The 18,594-nt window shown below is 49.5% G+C and overlaps 1 pseudogene; it reads right to left on the reverse strand.

Annotated features, from left to right (window-relative positions):
* The window catches only part of LOC146199220 (uncharacterized), a 70,295-nt pseudogene that overhangs the window by 21,803 nt on the left and 29,898 nt on the right, over window positions 1–18,594 (reverse strand).

Below are 18,594 nucleotides of genomic sequence, written 5' to 3' on the forward strand. Positions count from 1 at the left end.
CTTTAGAGTTCTTTGCATCAGATCCCAAAAAAGAATTGCGTCTTTGCAATTAATGAAACAGTTCTCAATTGTTTCGGGCCCATCACACAGACGGCACTTTACAGAAGATACAAAAATATTTTTCCTTGGAGCCATGTGTTACCAGGTAGAGCTTCGGTGTGTAATTTAAAGAAAAATGTTTTCGTGCAAGGAGAAATCTGCATTTTGCGCACCCTTTTTAACACATCATGACCCTTAAAGCCGAAGTATAAAGAATGATACAGTGGTGGCGGAAAAAGCATTGCTACCAAATCCTTGTATAGTATTTTGCGCGAAACAGAATATAAGTACTCATTCGAGAATCGTACTGTCAAAAAACTCACCGAAGCATAAACTTCCTGCATAAATCCTAGTAACTGCGGGCGATCAGTAAAATCTGAAGAAACCACAAAGTCGGTGTCACGAAATCGGCGCACATATTCATCAAGTCGGCACGGCGCGAGGCCCGCGCGGCGTCGCGTGGAAAGCATGTAGAGAAAAGCCCCCTTCCCCGCGCGGGAGAGCGCGTAGCTTTGTACGCGTTGCCGTCACCCTCTTTCCCATTGCCCGGGGAGGACGGTGGTTCATCGGACTGGAATCAACCAGAAATTTCCAGCATCTTCTATGGGACCTGGCCAATGACGACGCGCGGCTCGACGGGAGGAAGAGAGAACGCTATAACCAGCGAAGCTAAGTGTGTGTGCACGCTAGCTTTGACGCGTGCTAACAGACAGACGCGGCGCGCCCTATTTAAAGAGACCGCGCCGCTTGATGAGTCAGTCAGTCAGTCAGTCAGTCAGTTCGTCAGTACTTTGCGACGTGTTCGCCTGTGCTTCGGCTGGACTCCCGGGGATCACCCGCTTCTGGCAAGCCCACGGACTTTCAAGGGAGCGGCGCTCGTCTCGTATGGCGGCCACATCGTGACTCTTGAGGCGTCGGACTGCAACAGTGCCCGGTGAACAATTTGGTGTTTGTTTATGTAACTCTCTCGTGTTTGATCTGTTGTAAAGCCTGTGTTATTGAATCATTCTGTAGTTGCATGCTTAGAGTTTGTGTTCTGTGAACCTCTCGTCTGTTGTATTTCAAGTGATCTTGTGTGTTCCTTTGTATCGTCTCTTGCTGTGTATAAATTGTGTTTTGTTTGTTACTTCTGACTCCGATCCTTACTCTGGTTTGAACCGGCGACAGCTGGGCACCAAACGGCCACCCCCTTCTGTCACTACTAGGTAGTTGGATTCCGGCTGAGCTTGCCACGCAAGTCGAGGGCATCTCCTTCGCGACCGGAACAGCTACCCCCACTCACTCTAAGGGTGTCTGGGAGTGTGCGCACCGTTAAGGGCGCATCGTTAATAATACCCCCTAATTATTAACGGGTGACAGTCGGGAAGCAGATTCATGAAATTAACTTAATTAACTTGTAGGAATGCTCTAATAATCGGATGTGAACAATCACGAAAAAAGAAGAAACGGGCAACTAACTGCCTTACATACAGATGCACTAAGCCGAGCCCCTCTGCACAAACAGGTCTGAATCGGTTATCACGCCGAATAGGTTAGAAATTGGATGACCAAATAAACGTCGCAAATATTCGGTGAAAACGCTGGATGTAATGCCTAGCACAGTGGAGGACCTGAAGCACATAATGAAGTTTTCTCGCCAAAAACATGTTGCAAGCCTGAGCCCGACCGAATATTGAAAGCCGATAGGTGACAAATGTATTGGCACAACGCTGGGCTACTGGAACTCCCTCTTTCCAGTAATTTGAACTTGACTTAAATGCGTACAGTGGAACGCCTAGATATTTAGGGGGCACACATGACCATTCAATTCCTGCATATAGGGGTGGTGTTGAGCCCCACGAACCAAACCAAAGGCTGGAATTCTTGCAGTGATTCATCTGAGCACACGAAACAACGCCAAATTCTTCTATGCTGGATATAACTTTCTCTATGCTTCGTTTGTCAGTGCAGAAAAACGCAAGATCATCCGCATATGCAAGCGCTTTAACCTCATTTCCAAGGAGAGGGAAGCCATGGATACTACTGTTATGTAAAACACTCTGACAAAGTGGTTCCAAGTAAAGAGCAAAAAGCAGTGGAGACATCGGACAGCCTTGCTTCACAGAAGAGTTGATTGGTATGGGGCTTGATAGGTGGCCATTTACAATTAGGCGAGTCGAACAATTTCTATAGCAAAGTTGCACTTCCTTCAGTACTACAGAACCAACGTTCTAGAAGAGAAAACAGGAAAGAATGACGAACTCGATCAAATGCTTTTGCGAGGTCGACCTGAAGTAAAGCAACCTGATCATGAGAGCAGGAGCACGATTCGGGGACTGTGCGCGCAATATGTACATTACTTTGTATGGCTCGGCCCCTCAAGCCGCACGTCTGGTGAGGGCCAACGAGAACCGACATGCGAACTGTAGGCGATTTGATAAAATTTTGGCGAAAATCTTGTAATCCACATTTGCCAGTGTGGTTGGTCTATAGCCTTCCACTGAGCGTAATTTTTCTTCATCAGTACTCTTTGGAATTAGGACTGTGTGGCATTTTGTACAAGTCTCGAGAAGGGCTTCTAGATCAATACTTATCGCGAAGACATCTAGCAGGATAGAAGCAAGAACAGTTTTAAAATCTTCGTAAAATTCAGAGGAAATGCCATCAGGACCAGGCGTTTTTGAGAGAGGTAATTGATCAGTTGCCACTTCTACCTCTTGCTGCGGGAAAAAGCTACTAATTACAGAGAAATCATCTTCTGATAAAGGGGTCACCAGGGATGTGAAACGCGAGATGTTAGAATTTCTTACAGGAGGAGTGGCACTAAACAACATCGAGTAATAATCCACGAATGCGGACGTAACCTCATTCGTACTCGTAACCAATGTGCCATTACGCATAATTCCCGGAATCAGCTTTGCAGTCGCATGATGACGTTCATCAAGCAAAGCTTGCCGCGTCGGCCGCTCACAGTGCAAAGCACGCTTGACACGAGATCGAATTAAGGCACCCCTGTATCGTTCCGCATCATGCCTTTGTAACTCACTTTTTACACTAGCGATTTCGTCCGTATATGATCCAGGGGATTCACATTCTAGCTCATACAGGTTACACAAGTTTTTGTTAAGTGTCTCCTCCTGATGTTTCCTGTAGAAAGATTTAATTGAGCCAAGTTCAATTGCTATCGCACGTGCTTCCTGCTTGAACATTTCCCAAGCGGCGAACAATGGTAGATTTCTGGAAAACATGATTGGAGCTGTGAGCGCACACGAAAAATAAATTCATGATCATTTACCAGCGATGAGTGTAACTTCCAGAGTTCCCACTGCGGCATAAACTTTGAATGGTCATTGCCACCGAGCCGGGCTACTACCATGCTATGATCACAAAACGAAACCGGTATAGTTTCGCAAACAAGCCAGCGGGAAACTAATGTACAAGATGCATAGATCCGGTCTAGACGAGCGTGAGAATGCCCCTGAATATGGGTGAATGATCTAAAAGCACGGCAGGACGCCCCTGTATCAACCAGTCCCGCATCTTCTGTAACACGGAACAAAAGTTCCCCACTCCTGTCACTGCGTGTCACTAAAACGATCTATGGGGTTGCAAACACAGTTGAAGTCACCCATTAGCACAAGATGTCGGTCACAGTCAAGAAAGCTGGCTATGTGTTCAAAAAAAAAAAAAATGCGCTGTGTCACAGTATTAAAAGCATAAACATTAATTATCCGCCATGGCTTCCTAACTAGTAGAAGATCGCAACATATCAACCGACCCTCGGCGTCGATATTATAAGTTAGGCCAGTACAAGGCAGCGTCTTTCGCAGAAACAGGAAACGACCTGCCGACAAGCCTACAGCATGGGCAACAATGACATTCAAATCTGCCAAAAAGGGCTGTAGCACCCTCTCGGTTTCCTCCTCTCTCTCTATCTTCGTCTCTTAGACTGCCACGTGAGCCCCGCCTCCCCGCCGGGGTGGTGCAGTGGTAAGACGCCCGACCACTGTTCCGGAGTACCCGGGTTCGAATCCGACCTCGGCGGCTGCGTTTCGATGGAGGCGAAACGAAGAGCATCCGTGTGCTGTGCGATGTCGTCCAAGCAAACTGATGAAACATAGTGCCGATAGAAAGAGATGCGAATAAAGCTGCGCTTAAGCTCTCCACTCTTCGAATTTCTTATCGTCGCCAAACACGCAAAATAAACGAAAACACGCCAAAATGATCCATCATTGCATAATGGGCGACTGTGGTGTGTTTTGGCATAAGCGCGATGATAAGAAATTCCGAAAGCGGAGCGCGTCGATGCGATTGCCCTCCGAAAACATCACACGTGTACATTACACTTTCAACAAAATACTGATGGGCTGGGTCTACGACAACATGATCATGGCGAACATCCATTCGCGTTCTCCATATGCTGTGCATACACGCGACCATTAAAAAATCACTGGGCACTTCTCCTGGCTGGGCGCATGGAAGGCAGGAGACATTCCCTGCTGCGAATTAGAGACGCCTAGCACTTTCGCAAGAGTTGCGAAATTGAGGAGCCCGACCCGCCCAAGACAAATACATCCTTGTCCGGCCCGAGCCTGAAGCAGACGGTTTCCGAGCAGCCCAAGTCTGGCCCGCTGGCCAGGCCAGGTACGGGATTTCTAGCTGGTCCGAGCACGCGCAAAGCTTCGCCCTCTGCACAATGGTATTCTTTGGGACAGTTGCGTGTGTTTCTGCTCTTTACTAGGCGATCAAGGCTAACCATTGCTCTCTTTCCCAGAAGCAGGTTATATAGTGCATATATGCGCGTGCTTTCGCGCCTCCACAGCGCGTGCACGTGTCAACAGGGATGCAAATAAACAGGGTGTCACTCTACCTCTGCTCATGGGTGTGGCAGCTTCTTTCTCGCAGTTTTTTTTTTTCGTTTGTTTTTTTTTTTTCGCTGGCACCGCACACTTGGTGTTTTGCTTATTTGTTTACTTTATACCAGCGCATCCCCCACATCGCTCCGGCGTAGATCCCGTCCTCATTAGAATGTGTTCTCTCCCCGGGCGTAGGCAAACAGCACGCTCATCGATTCTCGTGACTTTGCCTTCTGCCATGGCTGCCCTCACCTTTGTTTTGTTGCGAGCACATTTTTGCAGCTGTTTGCAAAATAGTGTGAATCTTTAGGTTTGTGATAAAGCATAATCAAATCTTTTAATCGAAGCTAGCATGTCTTTGAAGCGGTAGAGGTGCAGTTTGAAAAAGCTGCAGACGTTGAGTGCAACGCGATGGCATCTCAAGGGAAGAGAACGACAGTTTTCCCTACATCCCCAGGTGGTCGAAATTACCCCGTAGCCCTCCACTACGGCTCCTCTTTCTCTCTTTCCACTTTCACCCCCTTTCTCCCTTCCCTTACGGCGCGGTTGAGGTGTCCACAGAAAATAAGTCAGGCAGTTACCGCGCCTTTCCCTTCCTATGAATTAATCAGTTTTTTAACGCGGTAGCGTTGAGCTCGTGTCGCAGAAAAGCCGGTGTCGTCGGCGTCGGCGGCGTTGGCCGTGAGCGATAACTCCCGGCATGCACTTCATAAATAAAAAGCAACTTCCAAGATGGGCTGGGTGGGAATCGAACCAGGTTCTCCGGAGTGTGAGACGGAGACGCTACCACTCAGCCACGAGTTTTTTTTTTCTTTATTGCTCAGCCACGAGTTAGATGCTTGAAAGCGGTACAAAAGCGCTTCTAGTGAATGCGGTGTTGCCTTAGAAACGTGCCGTAGAGCATTATGCTGCGGTGCATATCGGTAATTTTGAGCATGTTACAGAAGTCGCAGTTACACGGGTAGCCAAGTACGTTTCCGCTACATTTCTTCCGCGCTCTGCGCACATGCAGAGTCATCTTGCGGCAAACACAGAAGAACCCCTCCTCGCAACGTGCGGCGCTGCCCCGACACATGGCGCACCACTCGCCCCTGACGTTTCGCCGTGCACCCTCACGGGTTGTAGCCCCGCCGGGGTGGAGCAGTGGTAAGACGCCCGACTACTGTGCCGGAATACCCGGGTTCGAACCAGACCACGGCGGCTGCGTTTCGATGGAGGCGAAACGAAGAGGCGTCCGTGTGTTGTGCGATGTCAGTGCACGTTAAAGATCCCTAGGTGGTCGAAATTTCCGGAGTCCTCCACTACGGCTTCTCTCATAGCCTCAGTCGCTTTGGGACGTTAAACCCCACAAACCAAACCAAACCAAACCTCACGGGTTGTAGAATCAAGCGTCTTTCCTTTCTTTCGATCACTAACTTCGCTCACCCGCTTCTCCCCTTCGGGCCGCGCGGGTACCGGTGCGAGGATGCCCCAATACTCTTGCGTTTAATAAGTTTTCTAGCTCTCTCCCCTTCCAACATCCAGCGTGCGTCACTCGAACAGTGGTGTTTAGGCGACGCGGCTCCTCTTTCCGCTCACAGCACGATTGCTAGGTGCAGCGTCTGATGCCGGACGCCTCTGACGTGATCGCTGCGCCGTAGCGCTTCTGCTGGGAAAATGTCCCCTGCGATGTGTGCCGAGCTGCTTCCGAGGAATCATGCTTCTGCGTGGTGCTCCCAGGCGAGATAGAGGACGATCCCATCAAGGCGTCAACCCCATGAACGCGTCCGCCTTCATGGCGCGTCGCTGCCCGGCTTTCTCCCTCCGAGACACCGAGTTCTTTGGTTCGTTCCGCTTGCTCAGGCGCACGTTTCGTTGCCGCGCCGAACGCTGCGTTGCTCGGCGCTCACCGCGTGATTCGTGAGTGCAAAGTCCGACGCGGGGCGCCTGATCAGTGATTGCTGCGCCGTAGCGCATTGTCTTACACTCCTTGGCAGGTCGACGGCTGTTGTATTGCAGGGCCTTGCGCGAAAGAGGTGCAATAACGCTATCGCGTTCCACTCTTGAAGGCGAAGCTTAAGCGTCCTCCAAATTTTTTAATATCAGATGTCAGCGCACGTTAAAGATCCCCAGGTGGTCAAAATTACTCCGTAGCCCTCCACTACGTTTCCCCTTTCTCTCTATCCACTTTCACTCCCACCTTCATCCCTTCTCTTGCCCCGCCGGGGTGGTGCAGTGGTAAGACGCCCGACTACTGTGCCGGAGTTACCGGGATCGAATCCCGGCCTCGGCGGCTGCGTTTCGATGGAGGTGAAACGAAGTGGCGTCCGTGTGCTGTGCGATGTCAGCGCACGTTAAAGATCCCCAGGTGGTCGAAATTACTCCGTAGCCCTCCACTACGACCCCCTTTCTCTCTATCCACTTTCACTCTCACCTTCATCCCTTCCCTTACGGCGCGGTTCAGGTGTCCACAGAGCAAGTGTGACAGATACTGCGCCTTTCCCTTCCTGTGATCCTATGAACCAACAATATCTAGACGCCTGCTGTGCAATAGTCGGCGAAGGTGCATCTGTCTCAGGCGAGACCTAAGACCCCGTACATTGAGAGTTGCAAGCACTATCTCTTCAGAGACCGCCGTGGTGACAGCACATAGTTTTGCCTACAATTCCATTTGCCTCTCGGAAGACGGCGAAGCCGCCTCTGAACCACCGCCAGGCCTCCTCGACCGCGAACGCCGGCACTTCCCTTTGCGCTTCGACGCTCGACCGCGACGACGAGGCTTGTTGCCAGCTTGATCGTCCTCCTCACTGGACTCGGAGGCACATGATGCACGGCGTTTCAAGACTGGCTCGTCGGCAGCCGCGAGCCCGTCAGCCACAGGAACTTGGCCCTGGTCTGGACGTTGTTGCACAGCAACGGCCACAGGGGTCACAATATCCCTGGTGACATTCGCCGGGTGTTCGGGAACGATTGGTGGATCGTCTGCGGTTGGCTCCTTGTCCGAAGCTTGACACGACATCTCGTCCAAGGCCTGAGACGCTGAGTTGTTCTCATTACCCTCGGGCGCATGAGCAGTATTTTGTTCCTCAGTATCCTGTGCAGTAGCACTTGAGGACTCGGCCACAACGCCGACAGGAAGGTCGTCAGACGCATCAATTATATCAGACGCGTCCATGATGTGCTCCCGTAATGCTTCGTCAGGAGGCCGGACTCGGGGCCAAAGCTTGTCCGCGAATGTAACCACACACTCCTCTCCTGTGTGACCGAAACGCCGGCAATCTTCGCAATGCGGCGTACGGCAGTGCCGACGAATGTGTCCTACACGGTTGCAGCGAAGAGAGAGAGGTGGTCGGCCAGGTATCAAAACAAGGCTCTGCACTCCACACACAGTTAGCGGATGTGGGACGTCACCAACGCTAACCCCTTCGGCAAGAGTCAGTCACATCTCGGCTGAGCGTCTTCAACTGTTCCATATCGGCAACTTTCCAGTTTTCCCTCGAAATCCAGGCGACTTTGCCATAAGCTTGTAGAGATTCACAAATAAAGGAGTCATCCAAGCGTTCAGGCAGCCAGAGAAGTTTCGCCTTTATCTCCTTCGGTTCTGGATCCACAACAACACAGCGACGGTTCTTAACCAATAAATCTCCACATGAGACTAGTTTTGCTTTAGAGTGCGCCGATTTACATGTAACCATCCAGACATGCGACATTTGAAATTGTCCGATAGAGCTTATTTCTTCCAAATCCACCACGTTCCGAAGGGCGTCTCTGAAGTCTTGGGCACGGTAGGGGCGACCGGCGAGGCCAGCATGCAGAAAAACAGAATCGACGACAAGCTTACCAGTTGGGAAATGGGGAAGGACAACACGGTAATCATTACTGCTGGCATTAACCTGAGCAGTACCTCGGCCTGAGGCCGATTGAACCTTTGTAGCGGAGAGCATCGTGAAACGCTACCCGCGCCACTCTCGAGCCACTCGCGCCACGCCCCGGATCGTGAAACGCTCTGCACAATGTCCCTTGTCTACCATGAGGATGAAAGCGGGATTCCTCTAGTAACATATACTGCCCCTTTTCCTTTCCTGTGAAGAATTATAGAACGCCGCTGAATTTTGATGCGTTCAATGAAATGCTGGTTGTGTTCGACAAGGGGCACGCGAGGTACCGTCAAGACAGATCATGAAGTCACCAGGCTATTCATGCATATACGAAGCTGAGTCCAATCCAGGCGTCCGTGCGGCGCCTTTAATTTGCTGGTTCCTCGAATGCAGCACCATGGAACAAAAGGAAGCAGAATTCGATGTCTAGGAGGCGGTAATACAGCCGACATCACCGGCGTTTGAAATTGATTTAAAGGATATAAATGACGCAGTATCTGTCACCATTCTCTGCGGACACATGTACCACACCGTAAAGGAAGCGAGGAATGTGAGAGTGACAGAAGAGAGGGAGATAGAGGTGCCGTAGTGGAGGGCTGAAATCCACCGCGCTATTATGGCTTTCGTCTCATAGCATTTTAGTGGTCCGAAATGCTCTAGATCTTTTTTTTCAGCCCCATGTATTGATTCGATTGAAGCGAAATTTAAAAAAGACATGCGTTTTTGTACTTCGTCCGCATCAAAAAACGCCGAGATTCGGTCAGATACGTACGGCCCATCAGCCTGGAGCCAAAGCGAATAAAGCACCGCGAGAAAAATAAAAGAAGCAACTATTAGGAGGCAAATGCAACCAGGACAATAACGCGGTGGAAGCAACCGCAGGAAGCCCAGCAAGAATGCCATGAAGGCATGAAAGAGCGAAACGCATTCGTTCCACTGATTCGTTTAGGACAGCCTTTTAACTGCATTTCTTATATCATGTACCTATTCCCTCACCAAAAGAATTGCTCACAAGCAAACGCGAGACAATGGATTGCGTGCAGCAACCGGAGAACACGAGGGGTGAGGGGTACAGGAGGGGTACACGCAGCGGCGAGCGGTCGCAGGAGCGCGCGCTGCCCCGACTGCGGAGTTGGTTACGACGGGCAACGGCGATGACGACGCCGACGCGAAACGCAGGAATGGGCGCCATAGAGCTGCGCTCTAAACGGATTAGGCTATACATTTTTTCCCTCATTTCTCGTGGTATGTCACTATTTATGCCTCTCCCTTGAATATCACTTATAAAATTTTTGTTGTTGTTTTTTCTGCCGTGTCAACAATGGAGTTGCTCACTCTTACTTATGGTGAATTATCTTTGGTGCACGGGGTCAATGGCAAGCCAGGCGACATTTTTCCCGCGGCCGCCTTTTCTCCGCTCGGACCCCGTCTCCGTCGATGTGAAGTTCGGTGAACTGCAAGTTATTTGAACGCCATTCAGGTTGAGTCTACTAGAGCGTATTACGTTTAGTAATCGTTACCAAGTTGGTAAAACCACAAACGTGCAGAGAAGAAACTCCCCCATTAATGGTGCTTGCAGTCTCATTTTTGTGCTTTCTTTTAGCAGTGACATGTTTCAGAGACAGGCACGCATAAGCAAAGACTGTACAACTATCTCATTTCTAGAATATTCGTCCACGCTCATTCAGTTTAGGTCATCTCTGGTTCCCTACAATCAAAAGGCATGCTCCGCAATAGCCCGCTTCATAGTAAGCCTGATGTAGTGCGGAGAGGATTACCCTCCATACAAGAAGAAATTCAGAGTGCGGCAGATATAATCTTCTTGAAATCCGTTGCGAAAGTTCTGATAGTAGATCGCTTAAGAAGCTGAAACAAAAAAGACGACGATATGTACTTAACTGACCGAGTAAAAAACTTTATTGCGAGATAATAGAGGAGGATATGGGCTGAGGGGAGGGGGAGGGGAGGGTCTTTAAGTTGCTCTTTCTAAAATAAGTGCTCCCTAGGTAGGCTCGATTGGTTTAGAAAAAATGGCTGAGGCTTAGATTGGTTAAGCCTGGTCAGATGCGAAGCATATTGATTGCTAAACTCGGCTCTTCTGGGCTCTCTGCAGCACACCGCAGCCTTCGCTTTTCATTCCACCACTCGGCTGCACTCCCTGGAGGCATCGCCACCTTTTGTGAGGGTCTACTGGAGGCGAGTTGTTGTTGTTGTGGCTGTAGGAAGAAGGAAAAGAAAATGCACGGGCCTGCTACTGGCTCTGTAGCTGAGCCATCTCCGCTGCCTCGTGCAGACAGAAGAGAAAATAGAGAAGAAAGAAAAAGAAGAGGGAAAGAAAGACGCGCGCCGCAACAACAGCCGTCGTCCACCACCAGCGGTGGCGTGAGCAATGACGGCCTAGAACAGATAAAATTCGGTGCCAGGCTAGCCTCCTGCCGCAAGCGGCGGTGACCCACTGCGCAATCGTCTCCCCTTTATATATAAACCTGCGCTATACCACGCGGTCCGCACAGCGTGCAACCGCAGCCGACGGCGCGGTTGCACGCTGTCGTGCAACCGCGCCTCCTCTCCTCTCCGCGCCTCCTCTCCTCTGACGTGACGTAAGCGTATCACGTGGTGTGACGTCCCCATACCACGTGGTCCGCACGGCGTGCAACCGCAGCGGACGGCGCGAGTCGGTCCCCTGTCTCTCCTCTGTCGTGACGTCAGCGTATCACGTGGTGTGACGTCCCCATACCACGTGGTCCGCACGGCGTGCAACCGCAGCCGACGGCGCGAGATGGACCCCCATCTCTCCTCTGTCGTGACGTCAGCGTATTACGTGGTGTGACGTAGCATTCCACATTCTTTGCACGGCGTGTAACCATCACGAAGGGCTGTGGTCTACCTCTAGCAATATTCTTCGCATAAAAGAGAAGCTTTCCTCACAACGGTACAACTACCGGAGCCATCACAACTTGGGTAGAAACAAGACGGAAACAACAGGAGACTACAAGATGCACTTTCAAAGAGGAATCAAGTGCAAGTTTCTCACTGAGAGATGAGTGATAACTCTGTAGACAGAAAGCTCTTGCTCAAAGCAGGGGGACAGAAAAAAAAATCACTGGAAAAAAAAGAAATAAGTGGCACGCGCAGAATGCAAATATAACAAGATGAAGGTATCGCGCCGAGATTGGATGGAGACAGCCGGATTGAATTGCGACATTCAGCAGCGTTGCTAGAGAGAATCGTCACTCGTTGCAGCAAGGGAAGCCAGCTCGAAGACAACAAACCGATAGAACGCGTACAATGAAAGGAAGCAATGATAAAGAAAGAGAAAGGCATTCAGAAAAGGACTAGAATTTCAAGAAAGATTGAAGAAACTGCTGGCTGCCTCTTCTTCGCGCTCGATGTACCGTAGAATTTGCCCCCGTGGAAAGTGAAGATGCAGAAGAAGAAACAAACTAGAACTGAATTCAGGCGCATGACAAACACGGGCTGCCAACGCCCTGATTTTTTTTTTTTTTGGAGAGAGGAAACGAACTGAAGAGAAATAAAAAAAGAGTGCATGTAGAAGATATCTTTTCTGCCGTTTCATTTCTCGCTGTTTATACTTTTCGAATGCACGTTCACATCGATCACTCTATGCCCGCTCACTGTGAAGGATGGGGCATTGTGCTATTCAGTCTGAGGTACCTCGCTCAATAACCGCCCCGACGGCTACGTTTCGGTGAAGGTGAAACGCGAACATTCGTAAGAACTGAGATTTAGGGGCACGTTACGCAACTACAAGTGATCGGAAGGAATCTGGAGCATTCCACTACGATATGCTAACCAGCGCCCGATGGCTTAGTCCGCACTGTGCAGGAAAGTAATAAGCTGTTAACAAGACTTGCACAATATCATTTTCCGTGCTTTTGTCATACGAAGCTAATATTTTTTCTTATTGTGCAAAGGCTCATAACGCTGAAGGTTCAGCTCAAAAATATTTGCTCACGGAAACTCTTGCCATCACAGAGAAACCTTGACTTGGTTTTAGAGGTTGCGATTTCGCAAAGTATGTCGTATTTGCGTAGAAAAACATCGACGATATAGTACGGTGTGAGGTATGCTCCCGCTTAGTCTCAGGCAACAAATTATGCAGGAAAACAAAGAAAAATATTACAGGATTGCTCTTGAGACTGCTTAAGAGCCGAAAATACGAAAGGTTTTTTTTTTCCTCCCTTGTTTTCTATTTCTTCACCTCCTCTTTCTCCTGTTTTGTCGTTCTTTCATTTTTTAATAATATTACATCTCTTTTCCTCTCCATTGTTTGTTTCTTTTCCCCACCTTTTTATTCTTTTTATTTATTTTAATCTTATACCTCGCCTTGAATACAGTGCCTTATTATATGCTATGAGACCGATGTATGACAATAATAGTTGCCCGAACTCAAGCCCACGACCTCACCGGGCTCGAACGTGTTGGATTCGAACCCGCTACCTTTACTTGACGGAAAATCCTGAAAACCCAAACTACCACTTCTGGCAATAAAGGCGCTTATCGCTTATTATCGGCAACATCAATTTTTATGTTTTTCTTCACAACGAGAAAAACCTGACCTGCGAGCAGCTCTTTCGCATGAATGCACGCCATCATAAACAACAATAACGGTGTTGCTAGCTCCGCTGTCTTCTAAGCATGCGGGCATTGTAATTTGTCTTTCGACGCTCGGCTGTGGCCGCCAGAGGCTTTATTTCTTTCAGTGCTCGTGTTCTAATAGGCATCTCATCTCGACCAATGTGCTCATTTCGAAACACTACCGCTGTAAATTCTGCATCACTGTGTGTACCGTCTGCGTCAACACGAAGTGCGAAATAGGACACCATTATTGCAACGCATTCTTTGAAGCAATGATATCAGTTGCTGGAATAGCATAATCAGGGGCTCATTTCTACACACCGATCTCCGCACCGTCAAACTTAAATTCGAATGCGCTGATAGTTGTTTTACCTCGGAAAACAAACTCATCGTTTCGCTGCTCCCTTTTAGGCCGTCTTGTACGTTTTACATTTCACGCTGATAACAGGTAGCTTTGTAAAAGAAAGCCTGACATATTTCAGCGTGATATTTTATCGGAAATGCCCGTACCCTGCCACGCTTGGGCAAGAAAGTCTTTGTTCCAAATGTGATACGCAAACTGGAAATGTTATCGAATAAGAAAATTTGAAGTTTTTATTATTAAATGAAGCTCACGTAGACCCCTCTGTGAAACAAAATAGAACTGGAAGTTTCCTTTCGAGCATGTTATGGTTTTGTTATTCGCACACTCATCCCTGTTATTTCTCGTATCCGCCGCAGAACATTCGAGACAGTGTATGGACTGGCTTTCCGCAGTGTCAGTCAGTAATATATAAAATAAACGTTGCAACTAAAGCACAGCTTGATACTACATAACAAATTATATCCAAGTAGGGAGCCCATCATAATGTTCAATTTTCAACTGAAAATTATTTGCTGAATTTTTTTCTCCTGAACAAACCGGTCTTTTATTTGCGCAACTCAAGAAACTCAAAAGCAGTAAACTGGACGCCTCGCCTGCATCCTATAACCACTCATAGGGCTCTGGGGCGTTAATAACGGCTTCTCAGCAAAAAATAAAAAAAAAAAAACAGAAAAAACGTCGACCAGACATTGTTCTCCAAATAAGCCTCCCTGCTATTCATCGCTTCTAGTGCTATTCTCCAGTGCGGAGCACTTGTTTTCATTCATTACGACAATCATTCCAGTGCGAAGCCAACATTTCGCTTATGTATATTTTCCAAGACCCTGAGATCCCGTTGGCCTCATTCCGAAGGTGTGGTCGACGTCGTGGAACACATCATCCCTCCCCTTGCCCCGAGAGACAAAACGCTCCGTGCTCAGCCCGAATGACTATTACTGAAATGATCTCAGAAGATGGAGAAGGGGGCCAGAGGCACTAAATAACTCCCGAGAGAGACAAACGACGGACAAACGGAGTCCGACAAGCGCTTGCCAAGCGCCACTGAGAAGTCTTTTTTTCTCCTTGTTTCTCTTGTCTGCGCGAACAACAGTACTCCGCTTTCTTCCTCTTCTTACGGAAACACCCTCGGAACGGCTGACAAGGAATAGCGACAGATACGGAAAGCGCCACCAGGGCCCAAAAGCGTGCCAACAATGTAAGGCTAAGTGCGGAAGCAACGAGAAGAAAGTAAATGAGTAAACCAATAGGAAACGAAGAGTGCCACTATAGAGAAGGAAAGGAAAAAACAACACGACGAAAGTGAGCGAGAGAATCAAGTGAATGTGCTAGGCGGGTGGCAGCAGCTTGTGCAGCAAGAACCAACGGAGCAATCCGATATCTCGGGTACTGAAAGGATCAAGAGGAAGTGAAGCCGGATCAGAGATGGGGAGAGAAAGGTAGAGGGCAGCTAGAAATATCACTGCGGGGGCGAGCAGGAGGATGTGAGAGGCAGGCGCAGCGCTGCTGGTGGCCGCAGAGGCCAATTTGTAAGCAGTAACAAGAGCCCCAACAGAGCTGGAAACAAACCGGGTCTAATCACACGCACGCCCACGTGGTGCGGAAACAGACTGCCACTGACCTGTAATCAGTACAGGGGACACAGAGGCCAGATAGATTGCAGTGACCGTTGCAATGCAAGTCGGAAAGAAAGTAAAAGGAGCAAAAGAAATGGAAGCAAAGAAGAAAAAGAGTGATGAAACATGAGAACGGGGCCGCGAGAGTGCTATGCGTGCATATACCAACAATAACACGGCATTCACAATCCAAGCGGCCTTGCCCTCCTCCCCCCCCCCCCCCCTCTTCCGCCCCTTCCCTCCTTCAAGCTTTCGACCACATTGTTTGCCGAGGAGTGACATAAATAAAGGTGTTACAACTATTCGCCAGTTTTGCGAGCGTACGTTTCTGGAAGCATCGTGAGACGTACACGAATGCGCGTTCGTAAAAGCAACGGCAGGAGAAAGGAGAAGACTTTTCAGCCCCACAAACTAAATAACCCGAGTGCGGAGCAATGGGAGGGTCTGCTGACCAGCAGCGAGCTCACGGCCCAAAGGGCACTGGTGCGGCACGCCTGCGAAGCAGCAAGACTCAGCGGTGCCCTGGAATAGGGGCGCCGACCTTGTGAAGAGGCCGAAGATATGAAGACATCGGCCCGCCGCTAAACCAGAAACTTTTTAGAGCAATAAATGTTTTCTCAGTCTCTCTCTCAGCCCCGCAATTCATGGGTCCTGGAAAGAGCGGAGTGAGAGTGCTGCTAGACAGATGGCGCGCTACGTCGCGTGCATGGTAGCACACGGCGTCCTAGGGCGCACCTGCGATCTCGGTGACGACTGAGGTCAAAACGGAATGGAATCAGGCTCCGTCGCCACGGTGAGGAACTGATTGAACTGATTGATATTTAGGAAGGGAAAGTCACGGTAACTATCTCACTTGTTTTCTGTGGACACCTCAACCGCACCATAGGGGAAGGGAGGAAGGTGGAAATGAAAGTGGAAAGAGAGAAAGAGGAGCCGTAGTGGAGGGCTACGGAGTAATTTCGACCACCTGGGGATCTTTACCGTGCGCTGACATCGCCACGGTGAGAAACGTACGGTTACAATGAAGACAGATGGGGGGGGGGGGGGGGGGGGGGGACGGAGGACTAACGGCAGAGGAACGCATAATGCACGTGCAACGAGGTTCATCCTACCGAGTTATCTAATATCAAGCAGTTTTCCTACCCTTCAGACGGCGCGACAAAAAGGCGAGGACAGTACGCTCTGAGAAGCACGGCGGCGGCGTTTTCCCGCTGGCATGTAGGCTCGTCGTTGCTACATGCTGCCGCTGTGGCGAAGGACGCGCGGCAGCGTCTCCCTCCGGCAGCGCGGGGATGGTTCCCTCGTTTCAAGCACCAAGCAGGCGCGGAGAGATCTTGCTGCAGCAATCACAGCGCGCATGTGTACAGGGTGGTTTGCGCAGAGCAGAGCAGTGCAGCCCTTTTCCTCAAGGCGTGAAAGAGCGCGTTAAGCCAATATGCAAACACAGCGCATGCCGCTGCGGAACCGCAGAATGCCACGGTTGTTGTCTGCGCTGCAACGATGAATGAGAAAGATAAAGATCGTGGGATTGTCATCGAGAGGTGAACCCATTTTCTGTGTGCGTGCAAAGAACGTCGGTAAAGAAATATTTGTTTCGTAGGGTATGCCCGTTTTTAAGTCTGCTTATTTTTGCTGCGTTATAATAGAGAGCCGCGATATATTTTCGAGTGCGATATGACGAGAATATTAGAAGAAACGACTGGAGTTTTGCCTCCTCCGTGTTCACTCGAAGGATGGTTTCTTAACGTGGCACTGAAAGAGGTTTTTGTCCGATTTGTTACTGTCTCACGTGGCATGAAAGTCGACACCTGAAAGGGAGCCAGACCAGCTGCAGTACAAGAGAAGGGGCCCGACAGACGAAAGAAAGGCAGGGATCGAACGAAGTAATCGATTCGGAATACTACAGATGCCTTTGTTTATATACGTTTGTGCTCAAGCACAGTGCAAATTTAATATCATGTTGTGCACAAACGGCGTGTGTGCAGGCATCTACGTATACTTTCCCCGTTTAACGGGGTCTGTGATAGGTCTCTTTCGGCTGATATAGTTAATGTCTTAAAACCATTCTTTTCAACTTTGAAGTGTATTTTAGGAGTTACTTCAGTTTACCTAGGATGGCTAGCAAGATAATACTTAAGCACACTTAGCATGAATATGGCTCTCCAGTGGCAACGTATGCGGCCGGGAGGGAATGCAGAACGTTTTTGCTTCTTACTAAAGGCAGGGGTGCAGGCCTCCCTTCTTATCTCGGAGATAGAATATATGCAGATCTGTTTCTCATCTGAGAATTCGTTGTGGTGCACTTGTGTGCCGCTACTACAACAAAGCGCAGCACTGTTGAACGTGATGTATGTTAGAATAATCCCCAATGGCCATGGAAATGACAAATTCATCATGGAAATGGCGAATAAGCCCCAAACCATACCATACCATACCTTTCCATACATACCATATATCGTACCGTACCATGTCATACCATACCATGCCATACCATACCATGCCGTACCATATCATACCATACTATACCATATCATGCCATACCACACCATACCATTCATACCACACCATACCATATCATACCATAAAATGCCGAACGGTACCGTACCTGTAGCACACCATGCCATATTTTGCAGATAACCGCACAGTATGGTATAAGACCGCATGACACAGCTTAACGTAGCTATGCATGGCATAAAATAGCATAGCAAACATGATGGCACAATATGCGTGGTAGGGGTTCGTTCGGACGGTTACTCAACTCGAACCCCTACTCGTAGGCGGTGAACAGGAAGTTTGCCTGAAAGTGCGCCCCGCCGAAGACCAGGTCGTAGTCGGCGTACGAGGAGCGCGGCCAGGCCATCTCGTACCGAGGCTCTCCGGGCCCCAAGGTGCCATCCACGGTGGGGCCAAAGGCACTCAAATGCTCGGGAACCGCCAGCGGAACATCAACCAGCTCTCGCACGCGACGGGGGCGCAGCCAGTCGCCCCGCGCAGCGCCGCTGCCAACCTCTGGACAGACCAGCGCGCGTCCCACTTGGTGCGCGTAGCGCCCAGCATCACGCGGGATCGCACACGGGCTGAGCGCAGAGCCGGACATCATCACGGCGCGCTGCATCAGCTCGTTGTCTGCGGGGCAGACAGAAGAGAAATGTTATTACTCGATGTAGTACTCTTCTAGCCCATGAACTTGTTCCGAGGTTTCACTGGTAAAGGATTTTCTTTATAGTAATATTTGTTAATCATAGGTTGTCAAGACGAATGCGCAGCCATTCGGCACTTTCCTAGAT

This window comes from Amblyomma maculatum, chromosome 2, assembly GCF_055883805.1.
Source record: "Amblyomma maculatum isolate TAMU_Amacu chromosome 2, ASM5588380v1, whole genome shotgun sequence".
In the NCBI taxonomy this organism is placed as follows: Eukaryota; Metazoa; Arthropoda; class Arachnida; order Ixodida; family Ixodidae; genus Amblyomma; species Amblyomma maculatum.